We start from the raw sequence: 16,485 nt of genomic DNA on the forward strand, positions 1-16,485 counted from the left end.
GTATTGTCTGGCCAAATCAGATTATACCTCCAGCTCTGAATGGAGAGATTCCAGGAATTAGCAGAGGGGCCCAGGGAAAATATTAAGAAATATGAAATGACACGAGAAAGACTTTCTATGATTTATGTACAAGGGACTGCAGAAGGAAAATGAATTTAATTCGGGAATCCATTTTGTCTGGAGCTGCTACTATGACCAGAACAATGCAAAGATAAGATGCTGTTCCATTTCTGTGACTACTGCTTCCTTTGGGCCTTTAAAGGCATCACCTCACGCATCCTCAACACACCTTTTCACTTGACAATAACGTCCTGATTTCTGACTTCCTTTTCTAGTTCGTCTTGCAGTCAACCCCCAACCCTACCCTGGAGAAAAACAGATTCAAAGGCCTCTACATTATCTAAGACCTGGTGCATCAGCATACAGTCCTTAAAAATAATCTTACATTTAAACATCCCATTTCCCACACGTGTAATTCAAGAGTGTTTTAGTGGGGCATGGAAAAGGGAGGATAGAACAAGATATAGTTATTTAAAGAACACTGTTTTTTCTTAATATACGTAGTTTTTTTTTCTATTTTTGTCAGCACCTACCTCTATTTTTTCCCTATCCTCTCTTTCTCCATCCCTCTTTTCTTTCTCTCTTCATCCATCTCCTCCTCATGTAATTTTGATACCTTTCTCATGTGAGACAGTTACTCTTAATTAGACATTTAGTGGATGTGTGTGTGTGCGTGGACAGCTGTGCTGGTCTTTTCAGGCCTTTAGATTCTGCGAATCTATATTTTTTAAAGTGAAATGTAACTAAAGCTTTCATGACACCAGAACCCATTGTATTCCTAGATCAAATCTATTACATCTAAGTGTATTAACTTTTTTTTCTCCTCTTTCTTTTTAAAATTTCCTTACATGTTTAGCCTCAAGAGTTCCTGGATTCATAGAAGGAATTGTGACATAAGCTTTTCATTTTCTGTGACTTGTACTTGAATATTTGGAAATGGAAATGAGTCCTGCATTGCTGGTATGTTATTTGCTGGAAAACTTTTAATGCATATGTTTCTACAAGGTATAGTTTTAGGACATTTAAGATATTCTTTCTAAGAATTGACTTCTGGCATGATATTTTAAAAATCTGTTATAAACCCATGTTTGTGGCTATGTACCACATGTATTCATAATTTTCATTTTTGATTGCTCTTCAAAGAAGTGGATCACTTCATGCAAAATGAGATAACAGCATCCTAAGGACAGGATGCCCTCCAAGGTGTAAGCTGTTCATTCAATTCATTCCTGACCTTTAAAATATCTTAGTTTTATAAGAAGTAGCATGTGTTCATCTTTTTTTTTGTCACTGTTTGTTAACTTATCTTCCTCCTGGAGATATAGTGTTTTAAATATTTTTACTAATTTTTCAAAATAGTTTTAAATCAGTGGAAAGTTTTAAATTAGTGGAAAGTTTGCTGAGAAACAGCGCTCAATATAGCACAGGTCCTTAGGCTATTCATCACATCAGTTCCCAGCCTTCTAGGTAGAGACCAGTTTACATCTCTCTTCTATTGAAGACACAACGCCACGTGTTTAACATCCATGGTTTTCCTAGTGCTTGCGTGTGAGCACACGAGCCTCATGCCCTCTACTAAGTCCTATTTGACCTCTTGAACTATTTCCAGTAAAAAAAAATAATGTAAGAACCAAATTCAGCAAATAATGATTTTTATATCTGAAAACATTATTTTTGTTCCTCTTTTAAAAGACTGCTTATCTTATTACATTATTCTAGGTCCCGTGATTATTTCATAAGTGTTCAACTCGAAGTCTCCAGAAGTTTCTAAGTTTTATGGTTGCTTTTAAGCCATCTGCCATCAGCCTGGTTCTTATTCCCTTATCAGAGAGATGTTCTTTTTCTCTGCTAATTGTACCTCTGATTTACAGTATGACATTTTGATATGTATGTATACCTATACAACCGAGGATACCTTTTCTATTCTTTCTCTACTCAGGAGTAAGAAGTAAGCCCCTGTAAGGAAAAAGGGGGGTGATTTAAACTGTTTGAAAAGTAACTATTACATGCCTTATTTAATTTTCTATAAACACTTTTAATATGTACTTAGCACAGCATATATTTGTATACGTGTTGTATGTAGATACATACATAGCTCAAGCACTTTCACTGTATGAAATTTATTTAAACAAATAAACAACAGAAATAATAAATCACTCTCAAATATCTCATTCTCTGGGTGTGCACTTATTTGGAGACATGTAGTTTAATAGCATGCCCAGAAGATTTTTTTTTTTTTTTTTTTTAAGAAATCATCACCCTTGTGTAATGCTGTACGGCTAGGCCATGAAAATCCTTTTGATCCACAGCCAAGTTTTTCCATCCAGGGAAGGGATTCTGAATGAGGATATATGTGCTGGGTGCTTAGCACAACCAACCTTACCACTTAGGGTGGCTACTCAGGACATTCCTTTGCTGTTTACTCCACATAGGGACCATCTGTGGAAAGGACGGGCAAGGAAGAGCACAGAGGTTTGGAGGGAGTTCAGAGAGATGCAGTGATGATTAAAGGCTGAGAAAACCAGACCTTTGAGAAAAGATAAAAGGAATTGGGTTTATACAGCCCAAAGAAGAAGTCACCAAGGGACCATTTAATACTATTTTTCAAGTTAGTTTATAATTCAGAGATTCTTCATCTCATAAAACTCAGCCCGATAATATAGTTTCTGTGCTTAAAATGGGCACGGTATTTGCCATGATTAGCTTTCTAATGATGGACACTGGTCAGAGACCCACTGGGTTGGGTCAGAGACTATTTTGTTCTACCTTTGCCTGAGCTACTGCCTTCCATTCCAAATAGAATGTATCAACTTTCCGTATTAATTTGCCATTCATGCATATACTATTAGTATGTTCTTCACTTTGGTCTTTTTCACATGAGTTCTGTGGATCAGAACTCAGATCTCCATGCTTCTTCTGTAAATACTTCACCCACTGAGCAATCTCCCCAGCCCTGATTCATTACTGAAGGATAAAATAGTTTCCTGAAAATTAGTTGCTGAAAGTTAGTGGAAAGACCAATTAATCTGATAATTATGAAAATCTGAAGGGCTGTGTTACTGGATAAATCTGTGTCCTGGGTATTTGAGCCTGCACAGTTACATGAAGGAAAGCAGGCAAAAAAAATGCATAACTATTTATGAAAAATTTCCAAGGTATAAACAATTCAAAATATTAAATATGACAGATGTTATTGAATTTACACGAAAAATATTTTAATGTTCAACTAATTTGATAGAAGGGATTATTAATAAAGTGAATCATATTTTAAAATCAGGAGATCAAGTCACTGACATACCAAAGTACAATGTGAATTTTCTAATGAGGCCACAATAGGCAGTCCTTTCAAAATATATTATTCTCATGACCCTTTATTTGCTGAACATGTCACTAGCTTATGCCATAAAGATAAAGGCAAAAGGTGGACACTGAAGGTGAATATCAAGGTTAAGGTCATGAGTTGATTTGAGAGAAATAGATTCGTGTTCCAATGTTGTTACAGCTGAGTGGCATAAAATAATAAATAAGTGAATTAGGATCTTGTAATGTGGTTGACAAAATGGGCTTGCATGGGGAAGAGACATAAAAGCATTGACCAGATTTGTAACTGATTGAGATAAAGGATAGGAGGCCAATTGGATGAAAAGTAACTCCAAAATTTCAAGTGTGGGTGGCTACAGGGAGGGTGCACCATTGACAGAAAGAGGGAACCCAGCCAGCTAAGGCACTGAGTGCTGTGTGAACGGTGCAAGAAGGGAAGGGACATCAACATTTCATAGACTTCACGTGGCCAGAAAGAACTCACAGGCCACGAAGGTCACGTTTCTGAATGGAAGAAAGCCTGTAGCTAACTTTCATCAAATGGATGGAGGGACAGTTTTAGCCTGCTATCTGAAAACAGGAAAGGATTATAAAAATATTACTCCAGGTAAGACTTTGCCATCTACTCTAAGGAAATAGACATCTTTTTATACAGTTTGTTAAGATTTTTTTTTCTCTGCTGCTTAGAGTGAACTTTTTACCTTATTCATGATGCAAGAGATGCAAATGCTTTTTGTACATGAATTCTGTATTAGAATTACAGTGCTGGCTTTTAATCCTCTCCTTCTCTGAAGCCAGTGTATTTCCCAGCACATCTCATTGATTGTAATTTTCAAAAAACAATTGCAGTTGTGATTATTAAAAATCAAGTTCTTTGCAGAATGAATTTTTTAAATGATTCTAAATTATTTTGACAAACGAAGATCCATTGGAAAAGAGAATTGAAAGCATAATGGTTTCACTCAGATTATATTTTTACAAAAATAAAAAGGTCCACTTTATTGTTGATGATGACTGGGTCTAAATGTTTATAAACCTAGGATAGTAGAAAGTATATTATTTATAAATTACAATAGTCACTAGCTATTTAATATGATTGTGTCATCAAAATGTTTGAAAGATATTAAACAGTCCAGTAATGTGCATGTATTACACATATGTACAAATATGTGTATAGATCTGTCCTCAGAGACCACAGGAGGACACTGGGTGTTCAGCTCCCTCATCCTTCATCTTATTCCCTTGAGACAACATCTATCATTGAACTTGAACCTAAGCTGATGGTCAGCAAGCCCCAGAGATCCTCCCCAACCCTGACACACATGTAACCATGCCTGGCAGTTTACATAGTCTCTAAGGATTTGAACTCAGGTTTTGATAATTATGCAGCAACTACTGTTACCTGTGGAATCATGATCCCAGCCTTAACTCGCCTTTAAACATTCTCTGAGTGTTATAGAGTACTAACTGTACAAAGTAACAGTGACAGTCAGAACGAAGAGTAGGTGATTGACTGATTTTGCATAATTACTTAATTCATTATTTTAATCAATGATCTTAAATTATATTTGCCTTCTAGGGTTCTCAAAACTGAACAAGATGAAATCTACCTCTTTTCCCATCACATAAATAATACAAAAAGAAAAGGGAAATATAGGAGATAATTTGCATTGCACAACTTAACATTTTAGATCTCCAAATAAATCATTATTGTGGAAGATAGGTGTAACTGGGGACAGTCTGTGGAAAGAGTCATCCTGAGTTTGTAAAGATGGAAAAGATGAGGCTTTGTCATTTCCATGATGTCAGGAGCAGAGTTCATAATAACCATCTCAGGCTGACACTTTCAGGCATATCACAGCCTTTGACCGTTTCTCAGTGCCCCGCCCCCCAACTCTCCCTCTCTGTTCCCAGCCCTACATACAGTCAAAGCAATGGCACACAAGACAATGGCAGGTTCACCCAGTCCAGAAATTTGGTCATTTGAATAGCAGATCTGGATGCAGCTGGTGTAAAGTTAAATCTGGAGTGTCTTTGAGGAGCCTGGGCCTTGGAGATCTAAGCGAGTTTCAAACTCCAGTTTCTACCTTTGCACTCTGTGAATGCCCCCGAGTTCCAAACCAGAATCCTTGCCTGGCAGCTGTCTTTTATCACATCTCCCCTTCATGATCTCATCCAGCTGCCAGGGATTCTGCATACTTGAGGAAGGCCCACCTGCCTCGTTTCTCTCATGCAAAATCTGTTGCTTTCCCTTTCGTGGCCTCATATGGATTGTCTTGGTTTAGAATTGTCCCCAATGTTCATTCTGGAAGGTGCTGTGATGAGGAACACCATGTCCTCTAAGACTGTGATTTTTAGTATAGTCAACTCCAGCCCTCATGAGCCCATTAAACATGAAATCCATCAACGTTCAAATTCATATTTGCTAGGTCTGGTGATTCTTGGCCAAAGCCTATCTCTTCCCCATCAAAGCATATGGGAAAACTTAGAATATTAATGTTCATTACAATTCTCACAATATTCACTTCTGGCTTATGAAATGATGGACATGGCAAGTAACGTAGATTTGGGGGGAAACATTCACATTTCTGGCTCTGCGTAGTTGGGCTTTATGATTTCAGTTCCTGGATTTTATTTTCTAATCTGACATTTTTTTTGATAGTCCAATTATCCTGAAAGACATTCTGGAGAATTGCAAAATGAGTAAAGCCATAATAAGAGCACTTCAAAAGAATTTCAGAGGGAAATGATAGAGAACACCCGAAGTCTCCGAGTGCCTGCTTTTACCAAGGGAGCAATTGGCATTTTGCCATCGTGGGGGCTGAGTGAGAAATGGATCCAGGAAGATCTGCTTTGCAACATAGAGTTCGGATAGTCAAGCTTGGGGCCAGATGACAGAACAGTTTCTTTGAAAACTGACTAGAAGAAAACCATGCCCTCTCTCCATTACAGAGAGATTTTTAGCTTAGTAATTCTCTGTAGTGTGAGTTACTGTTTTGTGCATGTGGGCAGACACACACACAGAGTAATGTAAGGCATACTATTCCGTCTAAATCTTCTGTGATTGAGCCAGTTCTCTGACATAGAAGATGCTACCAAGTTAAAGTCAACTGAAGAGCCAGACCCATTAAGAACTGGTTGATCTTGGAGCTGGACAGATAACAGCTCCCACAGAGCTCCCAATTTTGGTTCTCAGCATCCATGTCAGGTGGTTCAGGACTGCCTATAACTCCAGCTTCCGGGGGATCAAACTTCCCTGACTTGAAAAGATCCCCTGAACTCATGACACAGACATGCACACATAACAAGAAATAAAATTAAATATTGTAAAAGCTGATTATACCGAAAACAGTGTGCCTCACATCCGTCTGCTCCACCTACCATCCTCTCTCCTTCTTTATTCCTCCTCCCCCACCGCTGTGGCTGCAGTTTAAGTGGAGATGTTTGCTTCCTTCATATGGAATAGGAAGCAACAGTAAAACATTTAGGATGAAGTTAGTCCATTACCAGGAGCCAAGGAGTGTTCTATAATCCCGAATTAATTCTTTGTGCCCAGCAACATAGGCCAGAGCCTTTCTGAGAGCGTAGTCCTGCATGAGGAGAGGAATCCCTCCCTCAGAGGCAGGAAAGAAACTGTAAGGATTGCTGCTGAGAGAGCTAGAAGCCTTTGCCCTGCATTTCTTCTAAGCCTCCTTTTAAACCACATTTCTTTTCCATTGATTCTGAGTTTTGAGGAGTGATGCGGAGATTGATTGATAAAATTGTTGAGTTTGTTTTTGGTTTTGCAAAACTAATTGAACTAAGAAAGGTTAAAGCTCATTCGGGGTGGGGGGAGGAAACAGAGTATGGGTGTCTATGTTTAATTTTTAAGACTCATTTATTTGCCTGCTTGCACTGATTTTTACTTCTAAGTATCAAGAGTGTGCTCCAGTTTACGCTTTAACGAGGGATCAATTATAGCTGGTGATGTACTACTGGAAAACGGCACAGAGCAGACCACTTACATCTGTTTTCCAAATGAAAGGTTCTGTCCTCCTTAGCTCATGGTAATGTTTGTGAAATGTTTATCTTTCATGACCTTTAGCATCATTTTTTTTTCTCCTTAGCATTGGCTACTGACATTCCAGTAACCAGTACCTTTTCCCCTTCTATACATTCCTTCTTAAGTTCATTTGTGGTCAGACCCTAGCTTATTTATTGCTTAGAGCCAATAATACAAACAAGTCAACACAAAAGAGAATAGAAATGAAATGATAAAAAAAGAAAAAGAAAAGAAAAACCTTTGTCTTCAAAAACAATTCATTTGGGCTTGTGATGGAGGCTGGGAGCTGTGTCTTGATGCTTGAAAATAAAAATTCAATGCGTCAAAAGAACATGCGCTGCTCTTGCAGGGAACCTGAGCTCAGTTCCCAGCACCCACATGGAGTGGCTCACAGCCACCTGCAACTCTGGCTCCTTGGGATTCAGCCAACACACTCCCCTAGCCTCCAGCAGTGCTGCGCTCATGTGCTCATACCCCACTCCCACATCATTTAAAAATAAATACATCGTTTATAAAAGATTCTTTTGTTTAAACCCACTGAGTTTTCTTATGCTGCCTGCATGAGTACAGATTATTCAAAGTACAGCGTATGCAAACAGAAAACAATTAAAATAAAATAGTAAATTAACTCTGCAGACAGTAAGCTCTCGGTTTGAATCTCAACATATTCTTAACTAAGCATTTGACATTTCTCTGGTTTTCCTGTAGGCTTTATGAACTTTATTAGTCATATCTTTGAACGTGATTATTTACTGAGTAACCTAAGGACCAAAGAACCAGAAGAAAACCTTTGCTAAAGCACATGAAGAGGTTACTTTATATTTTAAAATATTACACTCTTCTGTGTGCCCTGTTCTTCCAATTTAGCCATCTACATTATTGTAATTATTAATGTCTGAGGCTCTGCTTGACAGGTCTGTAACTGAAACTTGCTTTGAGCTGATACGTGTCCTGGTGGCCTTGTTTTGCTATTCATAAATATTGCAGCCAGACTTTTAATGGACATTCTAAGCGAAAATAGAACTGGACTGCTAGCGTTTAATTTTCTGTGTAAAATAAAAGGAGTCGCATGAAACTAAAGCGCTGGCTGGGTGCATTTGGGGAGTTCCCAGGGGGTATATATCACCCTGTGTGGCTTTCATTTTCTTGGTGAAAATTGATTTAATGTGTAACATTATTAGATTAATCAAGTCCCTTTGGAAGAAGTGACCTTGCAAAACAAAGTTCTGTTTGACTCAGTCCCTCTGCTCTATTTTGGCCTTTGTGAGAGTTCTCCATCATGAAGGGAAGAAAGGGATAGGGAAAAGGATGGGGGCTGAAGGGAGCAAGGGCCTTCTGTCTTAGTATGGAAATGAGTCTTTATCCAGCTTTTCTCTTGGAGAAAAGGAAGGCTTCTTTGCAAAGTGATGCCCAGGTAGTTCCAGCAACCATTCATTGCTCTTTTGCATTTAGAGAGAATTTCTTTCCTTCTTTTTCTGTTACAATATATAAATAGAGGCCTTGCCCAACTCTGCACTGATACTTTTTATAGGTTAATTCTTATTTTTGTTTAGTAGTAGAAAGACAAATCTGTGTAACCTGCTGTTTATTGAGATACTATAATCTGGGGAAAACTCCATTTTCATTTTGTGTAGCCACTCTTCAGTGGATTGCAAAAAAAATCCAAGCCACTGGAGTCATATGACCTGCATTCAAATGTCAGTTTCCTGATTAAATCATACAATCCATTCAAACACTCTTTGCCTGTTTCTTTGTTTCTGAAATGGGCATAATATGACTACCTATGTTCTTGATGTACAAGGATTAACATCTTTACAAATATAAATCACAATACTTAAATGGCAAGAAAATATGTTAAACTTTACTTCAGGGAAGACAGCTTTAGAACTGAGAAAGGAATAGACTTTAAAATTTTTTTATTGTTTGGGAATTTCATACACGAATATAAAATTATGATCAAACCCACAGGTCTTGCATGTCTCCATTTCCATCAATTATCTCCACCACTTTCTCCTCTCAACTTCGTGTATGAATCCATTTTCCACAGGTGATATGTGTGTGTGTGATATATATATATATATGATGGGTTTGTGTTGAGTTTTGTCTCCTTATGTATTTTATTTGTCTGAGTTTAATGTGGTTTTTATTTTGTCTTTCTGAACAAGTGCTTAACTGATTTCATAGTTTAACTGAAAGCTTAGTTCTTTGTATATTAGCAAGCTTGCAGATTCTCTCAGCACTATATTTAAAGTGTCTTGGATTAAAGGTAAATTGTATGTAAAGCAAAGAGGGTAGCATCTCAAATCCTTAACCATCTCGTTGGTTATAGAAAATGAAGGAGAGACATAAAAATAATTATTGCGTAGAGAATGTCTGAGAATACAGAATACATTTAAAGTCATGGATTCACCAATGGTTTTATCTTAGAGTAAGATTGTTTATTCAGAAACCAAGTCAATTAAACAGGGATAATTGTTAAGAGTTAAGGTCACTCTACAGTTTAGAAAGAGATCATTTTTCACAGATATGGCAAAAGGCAAAGAGTATGTCTTCACAATAAGCATCTAGCTTTCTTCATTTTTCTTTTCTTGGGTGATATAGCATGTAATTCATGGTCTAAAGAACACAGGGAAATAGGGCTGTGGGTTTTCTGGCCTCTGGGGTTGGACTCTCAGTTTCTAGGGTTACCTTCATGAAAGAGGGGTGCTGTGCTTTTGGAGGGAGGGCTGGGAAAGAGGTGGTGGACGTTTGATATTTCACAAAGTAGCAATTACCTGATAGCAGAAAGCAGTGGGGACTGTGTCTTGTTACCGTTCATTTCAGAGGTGCCAGGTCTGCTGTGGGCATCACCGTCATTAGGGCTTTAGTGGGCTGAGGTCACTTTGGTTCACGTGTTTTATACATTGGTCGCCTTCTCCTTGTGACTTGCCAAACAAACCTTTTTATTTTTGCACACGTTTATGTTGATTTTGTGGTTTCTGAAATTGGATTCTGGCTCCTGGAGGCCCCAGTTTCCACAGCAACTGGAGGTCTTATCTGCTACTGGTTCTTGGCAAGCAGACAACCAGCCTTTCAGTTTACCTTGGGCATTTTTTTTTTTTTACTCTCAAAAAAACCCTCCTTTTTCTTCTTCCCAATTTTTCCTACACCCTGTCATTTAAGCATCACATAATTAATTGCGTACATCCTGTGCCACATGCAATTGCCACAGCTTTGAAGTCCCAATAGATCATTTTATAGAGCGGTGGGTGCCGTTTTAAGAGGGGAGGTGGGGTGGGAGGGGAGAAGGAAGACCTGGCGCCAGGGCATGGCTGAGTTGCATGGAGCACACACAGTCTTGCTCAGGTATGATAAAGAAACCTGGGCTCTTTCTGTTTGTTTTTCCGCATTTCCTTTCCAAACTGGATGTATAGGGCAGACTCAAGCCCCGGTTTGTTATTTCTCTCTCTAGAGCTATTTCTTTTCAAAAACCAGCATAAACTGCCTCATTTGGTCCTGATGTGAGGTTTGAGTGATTTTTTTTTCCTATTTCAAACTGGAAAAAAAAAAAAAGAGACTGATTTAACATCGTGTCATATACTGGCTGCTACTGCTCCAGAAGCATTAAAAATAAGACAAATATGAACAAAATCACTAAATCACCAATTCCTGTATTTAGACACTATTACATGATTTCACCAGCTGGGCAGTGTTTGTGTGAGTGTGTGTGTGTGTGTGTGTGTGTATTTGTGTGCAATTATAATATGTTTACATATACATATATTTCAATCTTTTCTCAATGAAAAGATCATGTATATTGGAATAAATATTTAGAATCATAATAAAAATGATAAATGCCCCCCCAAGGAAGATAGGAAATGCAGATTTAAAAAAAACTATTATATGACTGTGTGAGATAGTGTACTTATGTGTGTGCTGTATTTTATGATGTGTATACGTGCGTAAATATGTGTATAGATATGTGTATGTATATATGTACATGTATATATGTGTGTGTGAAATACATGTATATGTTGTTATGGTATCTGGGGGGCTACATATGTATTTACATGTCACTGCACATATGTGAAGGTCAGAGGACAATTTTTAGGAGTCAGTACTCTCCTCCCACTGTATATCCCAAGAACTAAATCCTGGTTGTCAAGGATTGTAAAATAATCCTGTATAAAATAAGCTGTTATTCGCTCAATCATCTTGCCAGCCACATGTATAGGCTTTAAAGGGGGAAAATCAGATTATCTTTGTTAAAGGTCAGCCTTTACTTTTGTTTCTAGAAAGGAAGTAGATAAGTATATTTCACTGGTAATTTTGTTCTTTTCTTAGGAAAAAATTACTCTGTAATTTCTCTATGAAGTAACTGAGTTCTCTTTACCTCATGGAGTAAATGTGGTCTGATTATTTGGTTGATAAAAAGTTGATAATGCTATCGATTAATAGTCCACATCTCTATATAGTTTTTCATATCGTCTATTTTCTAATTAACATTTTTGAGCTCTTTGGCTCTGTTTCATGGAACACCTGCAACCACAGATTCAGCAAGTAATTCTTCCTCATCTTATGAACATTTCTAAACATGTTGTTCATCTTGGATTCTTTGCTTGGTAATCCTTTGCTTCAGAAATATCTCCTTCCTGACATAGAATAATACTGCAAATATTATTATTTGAGCAAACTATATTAAATATTTGTTTCTGTAAAAGGTAAATAAATAAATAAAAATAATAAATAAATAAATAAATAAATAAACAATAAAAAAACAGAGGGCTCTGATGAGCCTTCCTTACTTTAATATTCACAAAATATGTAAAGCATTGTCTCAAATAGAGAAAAGTAATTATTCAAAGAATATTGTTTAAGTCATTACGAGATCATAAGCTCTTACCTTTCTTTGGTATATCTTGGGTATTAATGCAACACATTCCTTCTGTAATCCATTTGGTCTGTTAACAGCCATACAAGGCAGAAAATACTAGAATCTAAGCAGATATATTTCTTGTTGTAATCATGTATCATGTATCTATAGAATACATTCTGCTTAGATTTCGTGTAGTGTTCTGATCCAGGCTTGTACAAAATCCCAAGAGACTTTCTCCAAAAGCCTTCTGTATCCAGAAGCTTCCTATTGGGTGTATTACCATCAGCCCAGAGAAAACTCACTGAGACCTCCAACTGGATCATGGAAATAGCCTAGAACTCATATTTCCATTTCCTTTTCTGTTTATTTTGACCATTACAGTGATAGCTCTCATAACATGGGAACAAAAGATGCTTTCTCCTCCAGGAGATCTTGGAGGAACGTCATCTCTGGGAGCAGTCCTCTTCTAGGCTGTGAAGACAGGATAAAAAAACAAAACCTAGCTGTAGATCTTAGCACCCAGTGGGAGGGACAGGGAGAAGACCATGGATAGAGAGTCAATGAACTGTTGTACTGAGCACTGTGCTTATGAAGAACTTCAAAACAGGGCTAGAACATGGTATGATTTTTTTTTTAAAAAGGCACTGCTTTGTAATGGCTATTCAGAAAGAAAAAATATATCTGGTGCTCTAAACTTGAAGGGGAGTGAACGCTGCAACTCTAATTACTCCTTTGAAGTTCTGTTCATGTTTACCAAGCCAGGGACATGACACCTCTCCCACTTCTTCCTTTTCCAGGGTGGCATGGTTTTTGTTGTTGTTTGTCTGCTTGCTTGCTTGCTTGCTTGCTTGCTTTTCCTAAAACCTTTCAAGAATGTGTTCTCTCTCTTTCTAGTCTGATTTATATTGCTCCAATAAATATCATAACCAAAAGCAACCTGGGTAGGAAATGTTTTTTTCATCTTACAGGTTATAGTCCATTATGAAGGGAAGACAGGGTAAGAACCCAAGACAGGAACTTGGAGGCAGGAACTGAAGTAGAACCATGAGGAATGCTGTTTTAGTGGCTTACTCTTCATGCTGTCATGTCACTAACACTGTTCTTATAACTCCAAGTACTATCTTCCCAAAGACAGCACCACCCAAAGAAGGCTGGGCCCTTCCACATCAATCATTAACCAAGAAAATGCCCAATAGACTTGCCAATAAGCCAACATAATAGAGACATTTTTCTCAGTTGAGGTTTCTCCTTCTCAGATGAACCTAGCCTGTGTCAAACTGTCAGAAAATTACCCAGCACACCTCCTCAGGGTGTCATACTGCACAATCCCATCCTGCTAGTAGAATATTCTTTTCTCTAGGATGAGTCTGTCTTATAATTTATATTTCTGTTCAATCTTTATTAGAAAAGCCCTTTCTGGACAGCCTACCTACCTGCAATATCTGATGGTGTTTGAATATAAAAAATTTCCCATGATCTCATGTGATTAAACACTTGGTCCCAAGGTGACAGTGCTATTTTACAAAGTTGTGAAAACTTTACAAGGTAAGGCCTTGCTGGAGTCAGTCTGTCGCTGGCGGTCAGCCTTAAGGTTCGTATCTGGCATCACTTCTTACCTATTCTCTACTTCCCCACTGAGGAGGGGAGTGGCCCTCCTGCTCCCGTGGCCGTTCCTTCCCTGCGAAGACAGAATGTCACCCCTTGAAACTGTAAATAAAAATAAATCCTTCTTTCTCATGGCTTCTTGTCAGATATTTGGTCAGGACAACAAGAACATTATATCATACCAATCTTAAGTCTTACCCTCCACCCAGTTTCCATGCACCTGGTAAACTTTTAGCATTTTGTATCATTTTGTGTATTTGTTTATGCACTTGTGTGGAAGGCTATTAACTTTAAGATTAGTTATATTTTTAGTTACGTGTTCATGTGTCTGTGAGAGTCTATGCCATGCGTGTGCAGAGGTTCTTGGTGAGATTCACTGACAGTTGAATGTCACTGGATGAGGCTTTCTGGGAAGTGATCTCACGTCCTGTGAAGGAGCAATGAGTGTCTGAAACCACTGAGCTGTCTCTCAAACCCTTTGAATCACATTGTATTTTAACCGGGGAGACTTATCCATTGCATAGTCTATAAAATGAAAATCAGTTAACTTATTTACTCAACAAATGTTCTTCCACCAAGTCCCAACCATGCAAAACATCCTAGAAGCATGATTATGTGTAAAATATAAGACATCAGGTTTCCACATTGTCTGTTTTCAAGAGATACAAAACTATGGGAGAAGAAAGGAGAACCAGAGAATTATAGTAGCAAATGAAATATGGTTTAGGAACTGTTAGCATTAAATATTTGCATGGTTGTATGGACCACTCTGATCATGTGTCAGAAAACACTAAAAAAAAAAAAAAAAAAAAAAAAAAGAATAAGATACCTAAACAGAAAGCATAAATAAAAATAATAGACACCTAGCTAAAGTTTGGGGAAAGTCTCAGGAAAAGAACTTACATGTCTGGATACCTCATGCCCAAATGACAGAAAGCACTCCTATATCATGACAATGGCTCAGTTAGGGTAGAGAAATGGAGAAGAAGCCTCAGCAGGAAATGAGGTCAGCAGAAAGCCAACTGTATTGGTGACTGTGCTAGTTGCTGTGAGCTGTGCCCTGATTGACCAGCTGAAGAGGAAACATCTGCTTTAGCCCCTTCCCTCTACATCTTGCCACAAGGCTCAGGAAACATCACAGAAGAGGATGTGAAAAAAACACAAAGAGCCGAAGGATTGAGGTTGGGGGAGTAGTGCTGTGACATGGTTGTCACTCTTGAACTCATCTCAACTGTACTTACCTGAGCAAGTAAAGCAACTTAAAAATCTCAGCATGGAAGTGGGAGAGCGAGGTTCTAAAGGTTCCATCTATACAACCACAACTGTTGAGTTATTGGCAGTTGATAGCTGCTGAGGGATAGTCACTTTTCTTTGAAGATGTGGCCACTGCTAGGTTGCCCAGGACCTGGTGGATAGTCCCACATACAAGCACATATAAACAGTTTAGTTCCTTGAAAAATAGTGTGCAGGAAGATCAACCTGGAGTGGATGTGGAGAAGGAGAGCAGAGGGGAACCTGGAAGTTCTTATTTTGCCTTATCCTTGTCACACTTGGTTTGGTCAGTCATTTACATTCGTCTATTCTGACATGTATATTAACATCTCAGTATTATTTTTATTTGGACTTATCTGAAGTTAATCAGTTCCATGTGCTAATTGGATATTCCAGTAACTCTGAGGTTAGAATAACTGCCTTTAGAATCAAGTCTATTAGGATAAAGATCTCTGCTTTCCATTTCCTCAGTATAAAACAGTAATCATACTTGTATGTATCTCAGAGATCTTGTAACAATCACATTATTTTAATAAGTATAAAATGGCCAGAAGAGTGTCCGACATGTGGGAACCATAGAAGAAATGATGCCTATTAATAAACCAGGAGCCAGAGATCCAACACCCTTCAGCAGTAGGAAGACCACTAAACAGAAACAACTTGTGCATAGTTTCCGAGAGAGATGTTAGTAAGTTCCATTTTTCTCATTTCAACAAAAAGTGTAAAAGCCTAAACTCTGACGGGGTTAGAGAAACTACCCCTGGTAGTCCCAGGGGAACTTCATTTTCATCGCTACTTTTGAGCATAGCCCTTAACTGAATTATTTAAACTTTACTTTCTTTTCATATAAAATCCTGGCAGTGATATAATCTAGCCTCTCAAAGCCATGCAAGATAACTCATACAAAGCATTTAGGGAAAGGAAAATAAAACCAACCTTCTCTTTTGTAACTGTATTTATTATACATTTACATATACAGAACAAGCTTCATTCGAACTTTTAAATGACAGCTAGCACTGTGTGCAACATTAAAGACAGGCTCATCAGGAAGGAGGAGTCACTGCAACATGGTTGAGCCCATCTTGGTTCCCCTCTGTTTCTCCTTCTCCACATCCCAAACAGGTATCTCTACCTGGAAAACTCTCTACCAAGCCTAGTAACTTCCCTTCACCTCCAGTGACTTCTGCAAGATTCCAACCACTGTTTTATCTTGCTGGATGGCTTACAACAGCCAGTTTTCATTTGCTATTGCTGTTTTATTTTCCAAGTTTCCCTATATAGCCCAGGCCACTGTTAGATTCTGTTTTTCTGCTTTAGCTGAGTTTGCAGA

This window comes from Meriones unguiculatus, chromosome 7 (genome assembly GCF_030254825.1).
Source record: "Meriones unguiculatus strain TT.TT164.6M chromosome 7, Bangor_MerUng_6.1, whole genome shotgun sequence".
NCBI lineage: Eukaryota > Metazoa > Chordata > Mammalia > Rodentia > Muridae > Meriones > Meriones unguiculatus.